An 18,822-nucleotide genomic window follows, 5' to 3' on the forward strand; every position below is an offset into this window, starting at 1 on the left:
CTGAGGGAGTGCTGCACTGTCGGAGGGTCAGTACTGAGGGAGTGCCGCACTGTCGGAGGGTCAGTACAGAGGGAGTGCCGCACTGTGGGAGGGTCAGTACTGAGGGAGCGCCGCACTGTCGGAGGGTCAGTGCTGAGGGAGTGCCGCACTGTCGGAGGGTCAGTACAGAGGGAGTGCCGCACTGTCGGAGGGTCAGTGCTGAGGGAGTGCCGCACTGTCGGAGGGTCAGTACAGAGGGAGTGCCGCACTGTCGGAGGGTCAGTGCTGAGGGAGTGCTGCACTGTCGGAGGGTCAGTGCTGAGGGAGTACCGCACTGTCGAAGGGTCAGTACTGAGGGAGTGCTGCACTGTCAGAGGGTCAGTACTGAGGGAGTGCTGCACTGTCGGACGGTCAGTACTGAGGGAGTGCCGCACTGTAAGAGGGTCAGTGCTGAGGGAGTGCTGCACTGTCGGAGGGTCAGTACTGAGGGAGTGCTGCACTGTCGGAGGGTCAGTACTGAGGGAGTGCTGCACTGTCGGAGGGTCAGTACTGAGGGAGTGCCGCACTGTCGGAGGGTCAGTACTGAGGGAGTGCTGCATTGTCGGAGGGTCAGTACAGAGGGAGTGCCGCACTGTCAGAGGGTCAGTACTGAGGGAGTGCTGCACTGTCGGAGGGTCAGTACTGAGGGAGTGCTGCACTGTCGGAGGGTCAGTACTGAGGGAGTGCTGCACTGTTCGGTGGGTCAGTACTGAGGGAGTGCTGCACTGTCGGAGGGTCAGTACTGAGGGAGTGCTGCACTGTCGGAGGGTCAGTACTGAGGGAGTGCTGCACTGTCGGAGGGTCAGTACTGAGGGAGTGCTGCACTGTTGGAGGGTCAGTGCTCGGGGAGTGCTGCACTGTCGGAGGGTCAGTACTGAGGGAGTGCAGCACTGTCGGAGGGTCAGTACTGAGGGAGCGCCGCATTGTCGGATGGTCAGTACTGAGGGAGTGCTGCACTGTCGGAGGGTCAGTACTGAGGGTGTGCCGCACTGTCGGAGGGTCGGTGCTGAGGGAGTGCCGCACTGTCGGAGGGTCAGTACTGAGGGAGTGCTGCACTGTGGGAGGGTCAGTACTGAGGGAGTGCCGCACTGTCGGAGGGTCAGTACTGAGGGAGTGCTGCACTGTTGGAGGGTCAGTGCTCGGGGAGTGCCGCACTGTCGGAGGGTCAGTACTGAGGGAGTGCTGCACTGTTGGAGGGTCAGTGCTCGGGGAGTGCCGCACTGTCGGAGGGTCAGTACTGAGGGAGTGTTGCACTGTCAGAGGGTCAGTACTGAGGGAGTGCCGCACTGTCGGAGGGTCAGTACTGAGGGAGTGCTGCACTGTTGGAGGGTCAGTGCTCGGGGAGTGCCGCACTGTCGGAGGGTCAGTACTGAGGGAGTGCTGCACTGTCGGAGGGTCAGTACTGAGGGAGTGCCGCACTGTCGGAGGGTCAGTGCTCGGGGAGTGCCCACAATTGGAAGAAGATCAGGGCCTCATTTGCCCTATGTACCCTGGGCCCACTATTCCCCCCCTTAACCATTGACAGTAATAGAACTGATAATCTCTGGTTATTTTCGTTCGTCGATGTTTTGGGGGCCTTGCTGTGCACAAATTGGCATCTGCAATCCCTGCCATTTACCAATTGAGAACGTTTCAGGGCAATTCGGGATGGGCAACAAATGCTGGCCTTGTCAGTGTCGTTGATATCCAGGAAAGAATGAAGAGAAGAAATCTACTTTCCTGCCTGCTCCCCATATCCCTTGATTTCCTGAGAGATCAAAAATCTGTTTATCCTGACCTTAAATGTATTCACAGATGGACCATCCACAAGGATTCCCCACCCTCTGAGTGAAGAAATTCTCCTCACCTCAGTGCTAAATGACTGGTCCCTTATCCTGAGACTGTGCCCTGTGTTTTAGATTATCTGACCAGGGGAAACAGTCTCTCCGCGTCTACCCTGTCAAGTCCCTTCAGAATCTTGAATGTTTGAATGAGATGGCCCCTCAATCTTGTAAACCCCCGAGAATATCGACACAACATTCTCAGCCTCCCTCTTCCCTCTGAGAGACTTCCCTCTCACCCCAGGGACCAAGCGAGTGAGCCTTTGCTCTACCACCTCCAATGCAAGTATATTCTTCCTTAAATGTAGCCTAATTTGGAGCTACATCAAAAAGCCAGCAGAGGGTCGATGGGCTGAATGGCTTCCTCCCATGCTGTAAGTCCATGATTCTGTAACCGTCACAAATGCCAAGGTGAGCAGTGATAATGGGAGTTTCTCATGTAAACACGTAACGCTGTGGTTACTGGCTGTGGCCAGCAGGCAGCATTGTAGCTTCACTGCGCCTTGAACCCCTGCATCGTCAGCATCTGCTCGTCCTGAATCTGTTTCTGTGCCCAGTAACATTGACACGGCTAACGCACAAATGTTGTGGTGATTTCTTTCCAGTTGCATCCAGAGACCGCAGCTTCTTCAAAGCACATGGAGCAGGTGAGGTGAAAACAGCTTTACTAAATCAGAACAGTACCACCCCCTACCCCCACTCCCTCGCACTTGCCGCTTATCCTGCTGCTGCCTGTGCGGCCTTGCTATCCACAGCCTACCGTGTTTCCCTACATCACTACAGGGACTGCATACTGAAAGAGATTCAAAGCGCATGGAGCTCTTTGGATCGCCTTGTGGTGGTGAGAGTCCACTGTTAGCCGGATTACATGCAGACATCAGTGCACCAGTCAGAACCCATGTGTGCTATACCTTTAACTCTGCTTAATTCCAAACAGAACTCACCCTGTGCATCGCTCAGGGAGGTCTGTTGCCATCTGTGTGGGCGATCACTCCCCTCCGCGGTTATCCTTGCAAGTTGCTCCCTCTGTCCCTAAATGCACACAATGAATGTAAAAAAAACACACACTCATGGCCATGATTAATGCAATTTCCACCCCCCCCCCACCACCACCTCCCAATCCCTGTAACAACTTCAGTATTGTATCTACTCTGCATCCTGTGTTTGTGAATAGCCCATTAATACACAAAGGTGTTTTGATGAGATAATTCTAGCCTTGTCAGCATGATCAGATTTCTGAAGGACCTTTACCGTGTGTTAACAGTTTTGAGATGAACATTTCCATGAATTGTGTGTGTGTGTGTTTTGGGGGGAGCGTTGGGGTGGTGGGCCTGGGGGTGGGTGATGGCAGTGGGGGCCATGCAGGTACCTTGGTGCTTATTTTGGAAGTCCAGCTAGCAGCTTGGCCACAATGGATTCACTCGACAATCTGGACAAGCAGGTAACATTGAGTGGCCTGATAGCGCCAGGGGTTTCTTGGTTCACATATTGATGAAGTCAGTCCACCCTGCCTGTGTCCCTGTTTTCTTAATTTCGTTCCAGCTCCCAGCTTGTGTTAAAGGTTAAAGTTCCAAGTCCACTTGGTTCCTGCAAGATGAAACTTGGCCAATTTTGATGGCAGTAACTTTACGGTGCAGTCGCTTGACCCTTAATGTCGGCTTCCTTTCAGTAAAATGCGTTCTTGCTGAAGGATTGGCTGTGTTGCCTTGGAGGCAGTGCAGTGAATGTTCACTAGATGGCTTCCTAGGAGGGTTGTGCTATGATAGGAACGTAGGAACAGGAGTAGGCAATCCTGTCCCTGGAGCCTGCTCCACTGTTCAACTAGATCGTGGCTAATCTTCTACCTCAACAACATCCCTGCACCATCCCCATATCCCTTAATGTCATTGGTATCGAGTAATCTATGGACCTGTACTTTCAGCATACTCAATGACTGAGTCTCCACGGCCCCCTGGGGTAGAGATTTCCAAAGACCCAGCACCCACTGAGTGAAGAAATTCCTCCTCATCTCGGCCCACCTCTTATTCTGAGACAGTGCCCTCTGGTTCTAGGCCCACCAACCAGGGGAAACATCCTTCCTGCATCTACCCTGTCGAGTCCTGGAAGAATTTTGCTCACTCCATTGAGATAATATGATGAGATGCTGGCTGGGTTGGGCCTTTATTCACTGGCGTCTGAAAGAAGGAGAGATGATCTGATTGTAAAGTCCAGGATTTTGCAGGGGGTTGACAGGGTAGACACTGAGGGTTGCTTCCCCGGCTGGGGAACCTGGAACACAGACGCACAGACTCAAGATGAGGGGTCAGCCATTTCAGACTGAGATGAGGAGAAATGTCTCCACCCAGAGGGTTGTGAATGTTAGGAGTTCTCTACCCGAGGGAAGCTGTGGATGCTCAGTCACTGAGTATAATCAAGGCTGAGATCGAGAGATTTTTGACCTCTCGGGGAATCAAAGGATATAGGGAGGAGGCTGGAAAGTGGAGTTTGTTGTAAGGCTGTTGTTCCATGAAGAGGTCTAGAGGCTTGTGTGGTTGAACATTAACTGTTTATTATGAACACACAACTGTAAACATATATACAAGATACAGCCCTGACTAGGTGCTATCTTCGTGCTGACTTCTACCAGACTCTCTCTACACTACACTGCTCTGCCTTGTGACTCTTTACGTTAAATGTGGGTGGTACTGTTTCCCCAGTCTCACATTAACCCTTACTGTCCCGAACACCCTAATACTACACGTCCCCCGAGTCTTTACCCAAATGTAGTTACAATAGAATTTACACGCTGCTACTTCTCCCCCCTAAGTCTCTGACTTTAAAGATTCAGGCAGCCTGGAGGTTTTATGACTCTTCCAGGTCTCTTTCTTTTCAAGTTTAGAGGAGTGGTAGCCTCAACTTCTTTGGTCTGACTTGGTTGACCTGGAGTGGATGTTGTAGTGCTCGATGTTTCAAATATTCGGGTGCCTGCATCTGGTTTGCTCGAATGTACAATAGGAGGCTCGTGGCGAAGAATGAGGAGGAGACTTCTCATCACAAAAACAGAATTACCTGGAAAAACTCAGCAGGTCTGGCAGCATACTCATGTTCCGTCTGGTTGTGCCTCCCGGCATATGTCTCAAGTAAGACCATTGTTGATCTTCATCCCCCCTGGACAATGAAGCCTGCACTGTCGAGGTCCCTGATGCAAACCTTGTCACCTTTGCTTAACTTGGGCAGGCCCCTAGTACAGTGCCTCCTACTGAAAGTGGAAGCTTGTCACTGTCTATAGCACTATTCTCAATCCTGAACCTTCTGATAGTCACTGACTGCCAGCCCCGGGGTTAATTTCTTCGGTGGCGTGGGAAGTTGTGTGTGAAGTTTTCTGCCCATCAGCAGTTCTGATGGGGGCCAATCCACGTTGCAGTGGGGTGGATCTGTATGTCAAAAGCACCGTTGGAAAGCCTTCATTCTTCTTCAAAAGGTTTTAATCGTGCGGATGCCCCTTCCCGCCTCGCCATTAGACTGTGTTTACCTCAGGGAGCTGGTGAGGTGTTGAAATCTGTCATTCCCGGCAAGATGAGTGAAGTAGCCGTTAGCGAATTGTGGGGCCGATATTGGGCACCACCTGGTCTGGGATGCCACGGATCACAAAGACTTCTTTCTAATGACGGACTCTGTGGTGATTGTGTGTAAACGCTTTACTTCGATTCCGGAGAGAAGTAGTTCACTATGACAAGAAAGGACTTGCCATTGAACATAAATGGATCCATTCCCAGATGAGCTGTGTGGGGATAAGGGCTCCCTCTGCAGTGGCCTCCCTGTGCAGCACACACACACCTGGCAGCTTAAAATCCCCTCTGATATTCCCTGCTACCACACTGCAGACTGGGATCCTGCTCTGCACTTGGTGATGCCCCATGTGGCCTTGGTGGACTCGGTGTGGAATCTCCAGCTGGAGAGTGAGACAGGAGTGACCATCTGCTCATTATACACCAGCAGGTCACCAATTACAGGGAAGTGTTTCTGCCGTCGGAAGTGAATTTCCATAACAGTGCCACCAGGATGCTGCAGTGGTACCCGCTGCTGGCGCATCTGTTGACGCTTGTCGGAGCTCACCGGCAGTTGTGCCGCCACCAACTGCGAATATGACTCGAGCTCATCGACCACACTGACATCGTGAGTCGCAGGATGGTCGACTCTGGCCCTGGACAGTGTCCGCAGTGGCTGGATTCCTCCCCCTGGACGTACACTGTTTCATAAGCAAAGCACCTGAGTCGCATGTGGAATCTCTGAATTCTGGGGGACATCCCGGTGAGTTCCTTCTCATCCACTAGTGAGAACAATGCTTCCTGATCTGCCTCGCTGATCACTTTCAACCCGACAATATAGTCAGGGGACTTCTCACAAGCCCACCTGACTCTGAGAGCCTCTTCTTCAACAGCTGAGTACCTCACCTCTGAGTCTGGCAATCCCCTCCATGCATAACGTACTGCTCAACAGCATCCTCCCAGCTGCTGTTGGTACAGACATGTCCCTCGTCCTGTTAATGAGGCATCCGCTGTGAGTGTGGTGGGCAGGGATGGGTCATGGTGAGCCAGGGTATCTGCTGAGAGCAGCGTGTCTTTTGATCTAACGGAATGCTTGCTCTTGGTGTGCACCCCAGCGCCACGCTTTGCCCTCTGTGAGAAGGTATCATGTGGGCTCCATGGCCTGTGCCAGGCTGAGCAGAACTTTCACCAACTTGGTTCACCATGCCTAGGAACCTTTTGGAGATCTGGAATGGATGACAGGGTTGGGAGCTCACTGAATGCCTTTGTTTTGCATGGGTCGGCCATGGCGTCTTTGCTACTCACAGTATGACCTAAGAATCGAATGGAGGTCTTAGAGAACTCGCACTTATCATTCAGCGTCAACCAGTCTTCCTGCAAGCATCACAAGACAGCCAGTGAGTCTCCTGTCATGTTCCTCGACAGCCATACCTCGGACAAGAACCTAATTTATATGGGCAGATGACTCCCTTCAGCCCTTGTAAGGTGGCCAACATTGTGTGCTGAAAAGCCTCAGGTGCCATGGTAATGCCAAAGGGCAAACAACTGAAGCAGAACCTGCTTAATGAGGTGGTAAAAGTCGTCAGCAACTTAGCTTTCGCTCGGAATGCTGTGCTTTATTACGAGAGGAATTGAACATAAAAGTAAGGGTGTTATGCTTCAGTTATACAGGGCTTTGGTGAGACCGCACCTCGAATACTGTGAGCAGTTTTGGTCTCCTTATTTAAGGAAGGATGTAAATGCGTTGGAGGCGGTTCAGGGGAGGTTGACTGGATTGATAATTGGAATGAGTGGGTTGGCGTATGAGGAAAGGTTGGTCAGACTGGGCTTGTTTCCACTGGAGTTTAGAAGAGTGAGTGGGTGATTTTATTGAAGGATATAAGATCCTGAACGGTGTCAACAAGGTGGACGTGGAAAGGATGTTTCCTCTTGTGGGTGAGTCCAGAACTAGGGGGCAGTGTTTTAAAATTAGGGGTCGCCCTTTTAGGACAGAGATGAGGAGAAAGTTTTTCCCTCTGAGGGTTGTGCGACTTTGGAACTCTCTGCCTCAGAAGGCAGTGGAGGTGGGGCCACTGAATATTTTTAAGGCAGAGGTAGCTAGGCTCTTGTCAGGCAAGGGAATGAAAGGTTATTGGGGGTAGATGGGAATGTGGAGTTTGAAACACAAGCAGATCAGCCACGATCTTATTGAATGGCGGAGCAGGCTTGAGGGGCCGAATGGCCTGCTCCTGCTCCTATTTCTTATGTTCTTATGTCTATCGGAATTTACCAGGAGCTGCTGTTGGCATCAGGTTTGGAGAACACCATGCCCTTGGAGAGTTTGATCAAGCTGACATCCACCAAGGACATCGGGTGCATTCCCTTTGCCACTGCATTGTTGAGTTGGGTCAGATTGACACAGATGCGAATGGACCTGTTTGATTTCGGAGCTGGGACCATGCTGGATACCATTCTGTGGGCTGAGTGATGGGGAAGGTGATCCCATCTTGGCCAGCTCATCAAGCTGCTGTTGTACTCGCTTCATAAGCAGGCGTTCTGTTTTCTGTGGTGTAAACAGGCACACACAGGTTTGGCATCATTTCTCAGCGTTATGCTGTATTCAACCTTCAGTCGCCCGAGCCCAGTGAAAAGCCTTGGAAATTATTTTTTCCAATCGGAACCAGATCCTTGCTGGCTAATCTCGTCGACCTTTTGAATGAAGTTGAGGCCCTGCTCACCAGGAAAATGCTTGGTTGTGGAGCACATATAGAATCTCCCGTATTCATTTGTTTTTTTTACATTGGAGCGTTGTTTGCAACGTACCTTTTGACCTGGAGCTTGATGCCTGCTGGTCCGAACAACTATGTTGTAGGTGGCATCAGACATTGTTCCACCAGCCGCGGTTCCTTATCTGACAGGACCATCACAATGGCTCCCGTATCTAACTTGAAATTTGTGAGGTGACCACTTACCGAGACGTTCTCATTCCAAAGTGAGAATCCGGGATCCTTAATTTCACCCAAGAAGCATTGCTGGACTCCTTGCTGTGGCTCAACAATGTTGTGGACCCTTTTGGGATCCTCTGTGCCTCTCGTGGTTTTGGACTTGCCTTACCAGAGTGGCCTAGCTGGTTACAGTAGAAGCACTGCACGGTGAATCCTGGACACTACTCGTGCCTGTCAGGCCTTTTGATGCCACAGCGCTGAGGTGGTCTGCCACTATCTGGAGTTTTGCTTGGGTGGTGTCTCCTCACTCTTTTGTTGCTCTATGAGCTGGACTGTTGGTGCTGTTCTGTACCGTGATTTAACTCCGCCACACAAAATGGATCCATTCTGCTGGCGGACTTCAGATTGTCAGCCAGTTTGGATGGCTTGTTCCAAAGTCAGGGCTTCTTTACGTGAGGGAATGTCTGAGAGTGTATCGTCAGCGACTCCCGCTACTGTTCGGTTACTTGTGAGCTCCAACTTAAGGTCACCATGGTCACAGCCTTCAGCCAACCTGTATCAGTCCTTTGTGAAAGAGTCTACAGTTTCTCCGGGCTTATTGCTCCTCAGATGAAAGTAGGTGTCAAAGGACTTCCGGACTTTTTCAAAATTGTCGGAAGATTCATTTATTCCTTGCCAGGCAATTATGTCGTTGGCTGTTGGGCCCACTGAATACAGTAGTATATTTACTTGTTCAGCCTCTGTTTTCTTATTGAAGCCTGATGCTATCACGTACCTTAAAAAATGATCTTCTCCACGACAACCAATTTTACACCTGGCCTGGCCCTTCCATCTGCCTTATTTGGCTTGGCAGTGTCCACTTACCATCCACTGCTGTTTTTAGCACAGGAGAGTAGAGCTTTCATTGTTTGCTATGGCACAGCTGATGGTAAACGCTGAGCAGTTCAAATCCCAGAGGGAAACTTGAAACAACTGTCACAACTCATTTTCAGTTTGTATAAATTTCGAGATGCGGGCTTTGAATTTCAGTAGTAATAAGACCACCAAGTCTGATAGGTTTTCACAAACTCGATTAAACATTTATTAAAAGGAGAAATGATTTTAAACACATACATAGATCTATAAATTATTACAATGATAACTTCTAAATCCCCTAATCAATCTAACTCCCAGTTACCCTTTCATTAAAGCAACAGGTAGACACATAGAATTTGAAAGACCCAGGCAAAGAAACATGATACCCTGAACAGGTTGAAACCCAAGTGAGTTTTCTTAACTTCAGTCCTTTGAGGGCAGCAGCTTGAGGCATCGATGCTGAAGGCTTTTTCACACTTCTTAAGATCTTAAAATGCCTTCCCTTACAAACAGTTTTCTCTGCTTTATACCATATCTTCCTCTTTAAATGCAAGTTGTTACATTATGTCTTTGGACTTTAACCCCCTGATAATAAGACCCTTTCCTAGCACTAAGCTTTACCATTTTTTCAAATCGGAACCAGATCCTTGCGGGCTAATGTCATCAACCTTTTGAATGAAGTTGAGGTCCTGCTCACCAGGAAAATGCCATTTAATCTTTGGGAAAAATAAACACACTGTTTCTAAGCTTCACCTGGCTAGGTGACACATTTCACCCCTTCAGTCTAGTTAATTTCAAAATGCAAATGTTCCCTTGACACCTGGTGTTTCTAAACTTCCCCATGTTTATCTAGTTAACATTTCAAACCTAACCTCTCTTCTTAGATCAAAGCACCCAGACTAATTCAATTAAGTCTCTCTCTCTCTCACACATACACATATAGACACAGCCCATTATTACTCTATTTTACAATACATTCCAATAACATTCTGAGAATTATTATATCTTTGACATTTTTGTTTTATTTAAGTTGAGCTGCAGTAATCATTTTCTTTTCTCTGCTTCCTGCACTTGTTAGGATTTGGCGGGGGCTCCTGTAATGGTCAGGGAGCCTGTTTTAAAAACTCTAGCGATTCTGAAGACAACCTTTTAAACGGATCGCTTTGGCTGGCTAGTTGGTTTTCTGGTCTTTGAATAATCGAATCAAAGCCAATTATTTTTCCTGGCTTCTGTTTAAATAATCCTTTTCTTTCCGGTTTGCCATGTGATTGCCGTGTGTTATGGCGCCGACACTGGACCAGGCTGCAGCGTTCTTCAAGCTGCGCTCTGTAAAACAATCAGCCTGCCAGTGCTACCTGATCATTCCACCTACTCTGAAAGTTAATTTCAGCCCTTTCCTGGAGTTTGCTCACCCTTTTGTGATCTGGCGAGTTCCTTTGACCTTGCTTTCAATCGGGTCTCGCATTAATTGTTTATTGGTAACGTACAATTATATATGTGCGCAGAAGATACAGCCCTGACTAGGTACTATCTTCATTCCAACTTCTACCAGACCCTGTCTACCATGTGACTCTCTACATCTTGGTGTGGGCGACACTGTTATCCTCGGTCCCGCATTAACCCTTACTGTCCCGAGCAGGTGGGGTAGAAAACCAGCCATGATCAGAATGAATGGCGGAGCAGGCTCAAGGGGCCAAATGGTTTATTCCTGCTCCTATTTCCTGTGTCCTTACATGCTTCAAACACATGACCTGGATCACTGTCACATTGCTGCTTGTGGTAGCTTGCTGTGTTCCAATCCGGCTGTGGTGTCTCCTACACTAGAACAGCGACTACACTTCAAAAACTATTTCACAGGCTGCCCAGTGCTCTGGGGAAATCCAGTGGTTGTGCCAAGGCCCTATAGTTGTGCAAGCTGGACTTCTGAATAAGGGAGGGAAAATGGGAAGAAACAGTTCTGGTCCAAGACGTTGAAGATTCAACTTGAAAAGCTGACAGGGGCATATTACTGTAAAAATTACTGTTTGCTGTGAGGTAGCTCACTATCCTGAGGGACCTTTCCAGGGACTTGCCTACACAAATCATTGAGCACCTGAAAATGCACAGGGTGTTAGAAGAAAGCCAGAACGAATTTCTTGACTGAGAGCCAGCACTAGCACCATAGGCTGAATGTCCCCTTCCCGTGTAGTACAACTCGAGATTCTGTACATGTCGCAAATATCAATGTGATCACTGACAATGGGAATTTCCCATGTAAACAGGTAATGCTGTCGTTACTGTCTTAGGCCAGCAGGTGGCAGCATAGCCTCACTGTATCCTGCCCCACTGTATCTGCAGCATCTGCTGCTATTGATCGACTTCTTTGCCTAGCCACATGGACACAGCTAACACACGCATTCTGGTGATTTCTTTTTCAGCCAGTTAGGAGGCCTGAGTCTGCAATGAAGCAATCACATCAGGTGAGGTGAAAACAGCTTTATTAAATCAGAGCAGTCTCCTCCTCGCACCACTGCTTTCTGAAGCTATACTGACGCTGGGTTATCCTGCTGCTGTTGAGGGATCTTGCTGTACAAGCCCAAATGTGTCTCCCTATGTTACAACAGGGAGATTCACAGTCTGGCAAAGCCTTTGAGATGCCCTGTGTTTATGAAAGGGGCGGGAGAAAGAGGAGTCATGTTAGCTGTGGCTTACTGTCTGCTCCTTTCTTTCATCTGAGTCCAAAGGGTGTGGGTTTGAGGCCCAAATCCAGAGACTTCAGCTTCCTAAGCCAGACAGACACTTCCCCAGTGCTGCTGCTGAGGAGGCACCGCACTGTCGGAGGGTCAGTACTGAGGGAGTGCTGCACTGTCGGAGGGTCAGTACTGAGGGAGTGCCGCACTGTCGGAGGGTCAGTACTGAGGGAGTGCCGCACTGTTGGAGGGTCAGTACTGAGGGAGTGCTGCACTGTCGGAGGGTCAGTACTGAGGGAGTGCCGCACTGTCGGAGGGTCAGTACTGAGGGAGTGCCGCACTGTCGGAGGGTCCGTACTGAGGGAGTGCCGCACTGTTGGAGGGTCAGTACTGAGGGAGTGCCGCACTGTCGGAGGGTCAGTACTGAGGGAGTGCTGCACTGTCGGAGGGTCAGTACTGAGGGAGTGCCGCACTGTCGGAGGGTCAGTACTGAGGGAGTGCTGCACTGTCGGAGGGTCAGTACTGAGGGAGTGCTGCACTGTCGGAGGGTCAGTACTGAGGGAGTGCCGCACTGTCGGAGGGTCAGTACTGAGGGAGTGCTGCACTGTCGGAGGGTCAGTACTGAGGGAGTGCCGCACTGTCGGAGGGTCCGTACTGAGGGAGTGCCGCACTGTTGGAGGGTCAGAACTGAGGGAGTGCCGCACTGTCGGAGGGTCAGTACTGAGGGAGTGCCGCACTGTCAGAGGGTCAGTACTGAGGGAGTGCTGCACTGTCGTAGGGTCAGTACTGAGGGAGTGCCACACTGTCGGAGGGTCAGTACTGAGGGAGTGCCGCACTGTCGGAGGGTCAGTACTGAGGGAGTGCTGCACTGTTGGAGGGTCAGTACTGAGGGAGAGCCGCACTGTCGGAGGGTGAGTACTGAGGGAGTGCTGCACTGTTGGAGGGTCAGTACTGAGGGAGCACCGCACTGTCGGAGGGTCAGTACTGAGGGAGCGCCGCACTGTCGGAGGGTCAGTACTGAGGGAGTGCTGCACTGTGGGAGGGTCAGTACTGAGGGAGCGCCGCACTGTCGGAGGGTCAGTACTGAGGGAATGCTGCACTGTCGGAGGGTCAGTACTGAGGGAGTGCTGCACTGTCGGAGGGTCAGTACTGAGGGAGTGCTGCACTGTCAGAGGGTCAGTACTGAGGGAGCTCCGCACTGTCGGAGGGTCAGCGCTGAGCGGGCGCCGCACTGTCGGAGGGTCAGTACTGAGGGAGTGCCGCACTGTCGGAGGGTCAGCACTGAGGGAGTGCCGCACTGTCGGAGGGTCAGCACTGAGGGAGTGCTGCACTGTTGGAGGGTCAGTACTGAGGGAGTGCTGCACTGTTGGAGGGTCAGTACTGAGGGAGTGCTGCACTGTTGGAGGGTCAGTACTGAGGGAGTGCTGCACTGTCGGAGGGTCAGTACTGAGGGAGTGCTGCACTGTCGGAGGGTCAGCACTGAGGGAGTGCCGCACTGTCGGAGGGTCAGTGCTGAGGGAGCGCCGCACTGTCGGAGGGTCAGTACTGAGGGAGTGCCGCACTGTCGGAGGGTCAGTACTGAGGGAGTGCTGCACTGTCGGAGGGTCAGTACTGAGGCAATGCCGCACTGTCGGAGGGTCAGCACTGAGGGAGTGCCGCACTGTCGGAGGGTCAGTACTGAGGGAGTGCTGCACTGTCGGAGGGTCAGTACTGAGGGAGTGCCGCACTGTTGGAGGGTCAGTACTGAGGCAATGCCGCACTGTCGGAGGGTCAGCACTGAGGGAGTGCCGCACTGTCGGAGGGTCAGTACTGAGGGAGTGCTGCACTGTCGGAGGGTCAGTACTGAGGGAGTGCCGCACTGTCGGAGGGTCAGTACTGAGGGAGTGCTGCACTGTTGGAGGGTCAGCACTGGGCTGCTCTGCACGCTGATGGTCGCTGGTCAGTTTTTACATTGCAGTTTGTGGGAACATGCTGTGCGTAAGTCGTTTGTTGCAATGCCTGACATTACCACAGTGAAGTAATGTCCTTCATTGTCTGTGAGGTGCCTTGGAACAGCCCGTGGAAAGATGGTGAGTGACCCTGTGGAAAGATGGTGAGTGACCCTGTGGAAAGATGGTGAGTGACCCTGTGGAAAGATGGTGAGTGACCCTGTGGAAAGATGGTGAGTGACCCTGTGGAAAGTTGGTGAGTGACCCTGTGGAAAGATGGTGAGTGACCCTGTGGAAAGATGGTGAGTGACCCTGTGGAAAGATGGTGAGTGACCGTGTGGAAAGATGGTGAGTGACCCTGTGGAAAGATGGTGAGTGACCCTGTGGAAAGATGGTGAGTGACCCTGTGGAAAGATGGTGAGTGACCCTGTGGAAAGATGGTGAGTGACCCTGTGGAAAGATGGTGAGTGACCGTGTGGAAAGATGGTGAGTGACCCTGTGGAAAGATGGTGAGTGACCCTGTGGAAAGATGGTGAGTGACCCTGTGGAAAGATGGTGAGTGACCGTGTGGAAAGATGGTGAGTGACCCTGTGGAAAGATGGTGAGTGACCCTGTGGAGTTGAGAGATGGTTTACAACCTGAAACCTTTTCTATTTGTTCCAGTCATTAGGAATTAAAGATGGTTCGGTTCTGTATATTGAAGAAATCGAGGATGAGGGAAGCTGTCTTAGGCGTATAAGCTTCTTTGTCAGCAAGGAACTGAAAATCTTTGGTGTAAGGCAATCCTTTACTTTGCATCCGGCTGATCGAATGTACAGCGCATGTTGCAGGCTCCCTAGTGTTTGCAATATCTCTCACTCCATTCAGATCAGTCACATGTGCTGCCCGTTTGCAGGAGCAACAACCGACTGGCACTTACAGTGCCTTTACCATTGTTCAAAATGTGCCAAGGGGCTCAGAGCCCCATATCGGGGAAGTCTGAAACGTTAGGTATGACGGAACGCCTTAGAGACAGAGATGGCGAAGAATCTTCCATCTCACACAAAACTCTGCAAGCAGACGCACACAAGATGGTGCCTTTAAATTACCACGTGTGTGTGGCTGCACAAAATGAAGGTTTCGCGCAGTTAAGGAAAACAGGCGCACAGTTGAGACGTATATTAGAAGAAAGGTTGGCTTTGAAGTTTTTGCAGGGAATTGCAAAGCTCAGCGGGTAATCAACTGAAGTCACAAAAGCCTGTGGGGATTCAAATTTGAGGAACACAGAGATCTTGGAGGGGTTTCTAAGACTGGAGGAGGCTACAGAGATGCAGTAGAGTTGTAGGAATGGAGGAGGTTACAGAGATAGGGAGGGTTGTAGGGGCTGGAGGAGGTTACAGAGATAGGGAGGGTTGTAGGGTCTGGAGGAGGTTACAGAGATAGGGAGGGTTGTAGGGGCTGGAGGAGGTTACAGAGATAGGGAGGATTGTAGGGGCTGGAGGAGGTTACAGAGATAGGGAGGGGTGTAGGGACTGGAAGAGGTTACAGAGATAGGGAGGGTTGTAGGGGCTGGGGGAGGTTACAGTGATAGGGAGGGGTGCAGGGGCCTGGAGGAGGTTACAGAGATAGGGAGGGTTGTAGGGGCTGGGGGAGGTTACAGTGATAGGGAGGGGTGTAGGGGCTGGAGGAGGTTACAGAGATAGGGAGGGTTGTAGGGGCTGGAGGAGGTTACAGAGATAGGGAGGGTTGTAGGGGCTGGAGGAGGTTACAGAGATAGGGAGGGGTGTAGGGGCTGGAGGAGGTTACAGAGATAGGGAGGGTTGTAGGGGCTGGGGGAGGTTACAGAGATAGGGAGGGTTGTAGGGGCTGGGGGAGGTTACAGTGATAGGGAGGGGTGCAGGGGCCTGGAGGAGGTTACAGAGATAGGGAGGGTTTAGGAATTCGGGGAGGATACTGAAATAATGTGTGGGAAATACAAGGATTTTTAAGCAGGGATGAGAATTTTAAGATTGAGATGTTGCTGGACAGGGAGTCAATTTGGTTGAGTGAGTACATGGCCGGATGAATGGGATTTGGTGGGAATTAGGAGATATGGCTGACCAAACCTTACTGCAAACCATGTACTTGTGGAGGGGGTAGATTGAATGCCCTCTGCTCCTTGGCTAACCTCATGATTGCCAACATTTCCATAACACAAAAACCCAATAATGTTGAAACTAGAATATCAGCTAGATTAAAACAAGGAAACACACCCATCTGGTATTTAAAAACAATGAGACAAAATACATAAGAGTCTCTCCGACTGGGCCGGCTCTCCCACAAACCTGCACCATCATCCTGGACCAAAGCGGGAGCTGATGGCTGAACACCTAAAACACCAGCGAATAGTGGACCCAACCACCTACCTCCTTAACCTCTGTTAACACACACTCACCTTTCAGCTTCCATCAAGGTTTGCCCTGCTACTCAGGAAACTGAAGCGACACCTGACCATGACAGGTCCCTACTATTAGTCACAGCACTTGGGCAGCGCCCCAGAGTTCAAATCCCATCATTGCCAATGAGCTTTCTGATTTTAACACAGTTTAAAAATTCACATGCCCCATCAAGCTCCCACACAGAAGAGATGGCTCAGCTGGCCTTATTCCATCACGCCTCTGAGTCGGAGGTTTATGGGTTAATACTGAGAGATATTGCACTTACTTAATACTGCACTTGGAGAGGGTCACTACTGAGGGAGCGCTGCACTGTCAGAGGGTCAGTACTGAGGGAGTGCTGCACTGTCGGAGGGTCAGTACTGAGGGAGTGCCGCACTGTCGGAGGGTCAGTACTGAGGGAGCAGTGCACTTAGAGAGTGTCACTACTGAGAGAGTGCTGCACAGTCAGTGGGTCAGTACTGAGGTAGCAATACACTCTTGGAGGGTCCCTACTGAGGGATTGCCGCACTGTCGGAGGGTCAGTACTGAGGGAGTGCTGCATTGTCGGAGGGTCAGTACTGAGGGAGTGCCGCACTGTCGGAGGGTCAGTACTGAGGGAGTGCCGCACTGTCGGAGGGTCAGTACTGAGGGAGTGCTGCACTGTCGGACGGTCAGTACTGAGGGAGTGTCGCACTGTCAGAGGGTCAGTACTGAGGGAGTGCCGCACTGTCAGAGGGTCAGTACTGAGGGAGCGCTGCACTGTCAGAAGGTCAGTACCGAGGGAGCGCCGCACTGTCGGAGGGTCAGTACTGAGGAAGTGCCGCACTGTCGGAGGGTCAGTACTGAGAGAGCGCTGCACTGTCTGAGGGTCAGTACTGAGGGAATGCCGCACTGTCGGAGGGTCAGTGCTGAGGGAGCGCCGCACTGTCAGAGGGTCAGTACTGAGGGAGTGCCGCACTGTCGGAGGGTCAGTACTGAGGGAGTGCCGCATTGTCAGAGGGTCAGTACTGAGGGAGTGCCGCACTGTCGAAGGGTCAGTACTGAGGAGGTGCCTCACTGTTGGAGGGTCAGTGCTGAGGAGGTGCTGCACTGTCAGAGGGTCAGTACTGAGGGAGTACTGCACTCTCCGAGGGTCAGTACTGAGGGACCGCCGCACTGTCGGAGGGTCATTACTGAGGGACTGCTGCACTGTCGGAGGGTCAGTACTGAGGGAGCGCTGCACTGTCAGTAGGTCAGCACTGAGGGAATGCCGCACTGTCGGAGGGTCAGTACTGAGGGAGTGCTACACTGTCGGAGGGTCAGTACTGAGGGAGCGCCGCACTGTCAGAGGGTCAGTACTGAGGTAGTGCCACACTGTCGGAGGGTCAGTACTGAGGGAGTGCCGCATTGTCGGAGGGTCAGTACTGAGGGAGTGCTGCACTGTCGGAGGGTCAGTACTGAGGGAGCGCCGCATTGTCGGAGGGTCAGTACTGAGGGAGTGCCGCACTGTCGGAGGGTCAGTACTGAGGGAGTGCCGCATTGTCGGAGGGTCAGTACTGAGGGAGTGCCGCACTATCGAAGGGTCAGTAGTGAGGGAGTGCTGCACTGTCGGAGGGTCAGTACTGAGGGAGTGCCGCATTGTCGGAGGGTCAGTACTGAGGGAGTGCCGCACTATCGAAGGGTCAGTACTGAGGAGGTGCCTCACTGTTGGAGGATCAGTGCTGAGGAGGTGCTGCACTGTCGGAGGGTCAGTACTGAGGGACCGCCGCACTGTCGGAGGGTCATTACTTAGGGAGTGCTGCACTGTCGGAGGGTCAGTACTGAGGGAGCGCTGCACTGTCAGTAGGTCAGTACTGAGGGAGTGCCGCACTGTCGGAGGTTCAGTACTGAGGGAGTGCTGCACTGTCGGAGGGTCAGTACTGAGGGAGTGCTGCACTGTTGGAGGGTCAGTACTGATGGAGTGCTGCACTGTTGGAGGGTCAGTACTGAGGGAGTGCTGCACTGTCGGAGGGTCAGTACTGAGGGAGTGCCGCACTGTCGAAGGGTCAGTACTGAGGAGGTGCCTCACTGTTGGAGGGTCAGTGCTGAGAAGGTGCTGCACTGTCGGAGGGTCAGTACTGAGGGAGTGCTGCACTGTCGGAGGGTCAGTGCTGAGTGAGTGCTGCACTGCTGGAGGGTCAGTACTGAGGGAGTGCCGCACTGTCGGAGGGTCAGTACTGAGGGAGCGCTGCACTGTCAGTAGGTCAGCACTGAGGGAATGCCGCACTGTTGGAGGTTCAGTAGTGAGGGAGTGCCGCACTGTCGGAGGGTCAGTACTGAGGAGGTGCTGCACTGTCAGAGGGTCAGTTCTGAGGGAGTGCTGCACTGTCGGAGGTTCAGTACTGAGGGAGTGCTGCACTGTCAGAGGGTCAGTACTGAGGTAGTGCGGCACTGTCGGAGGGTCAGTACTGAGGGACTGCTGCACTGTTGGAGGGTCAGTACTGAGGGAGTGCTGCACTGTCGAAGGGTCAGTGCTGAGGGAGTGCAGCACTGTAAGAGGGTCAGTGCTGAGGGAGTGCTGCACTGTCGCAGGGTCAGTACTGAGGAGGTGCAGCACTGTTGGAGTGTCAGTACTGAGGGAGTGCCGCACTGTCAGAGTGTCAGTACTGAGCGAGTGCCGCACTGTCGGAGGGTCAGTACTGAGGGAGTGCCGCATTGTCGGAGGGT

This window comes from Cetorhinus maximus, unplaced genomic scaffold, assembly GCF_964194155.1.
Source record: "Cetorhinus maximus unplaced genomic scaffold, sCetMax3.hap1.1 HAP1_SCAFFOLD_3102, whole genome shotgun sequence".
Classification (NCBI taxonomy): Eukaryota; Metazoa; Chordata; class Chondrichthyes; order Lamniformes; family Cetorhinidae; genus Cetorhinus; species Cetorhinus maximus.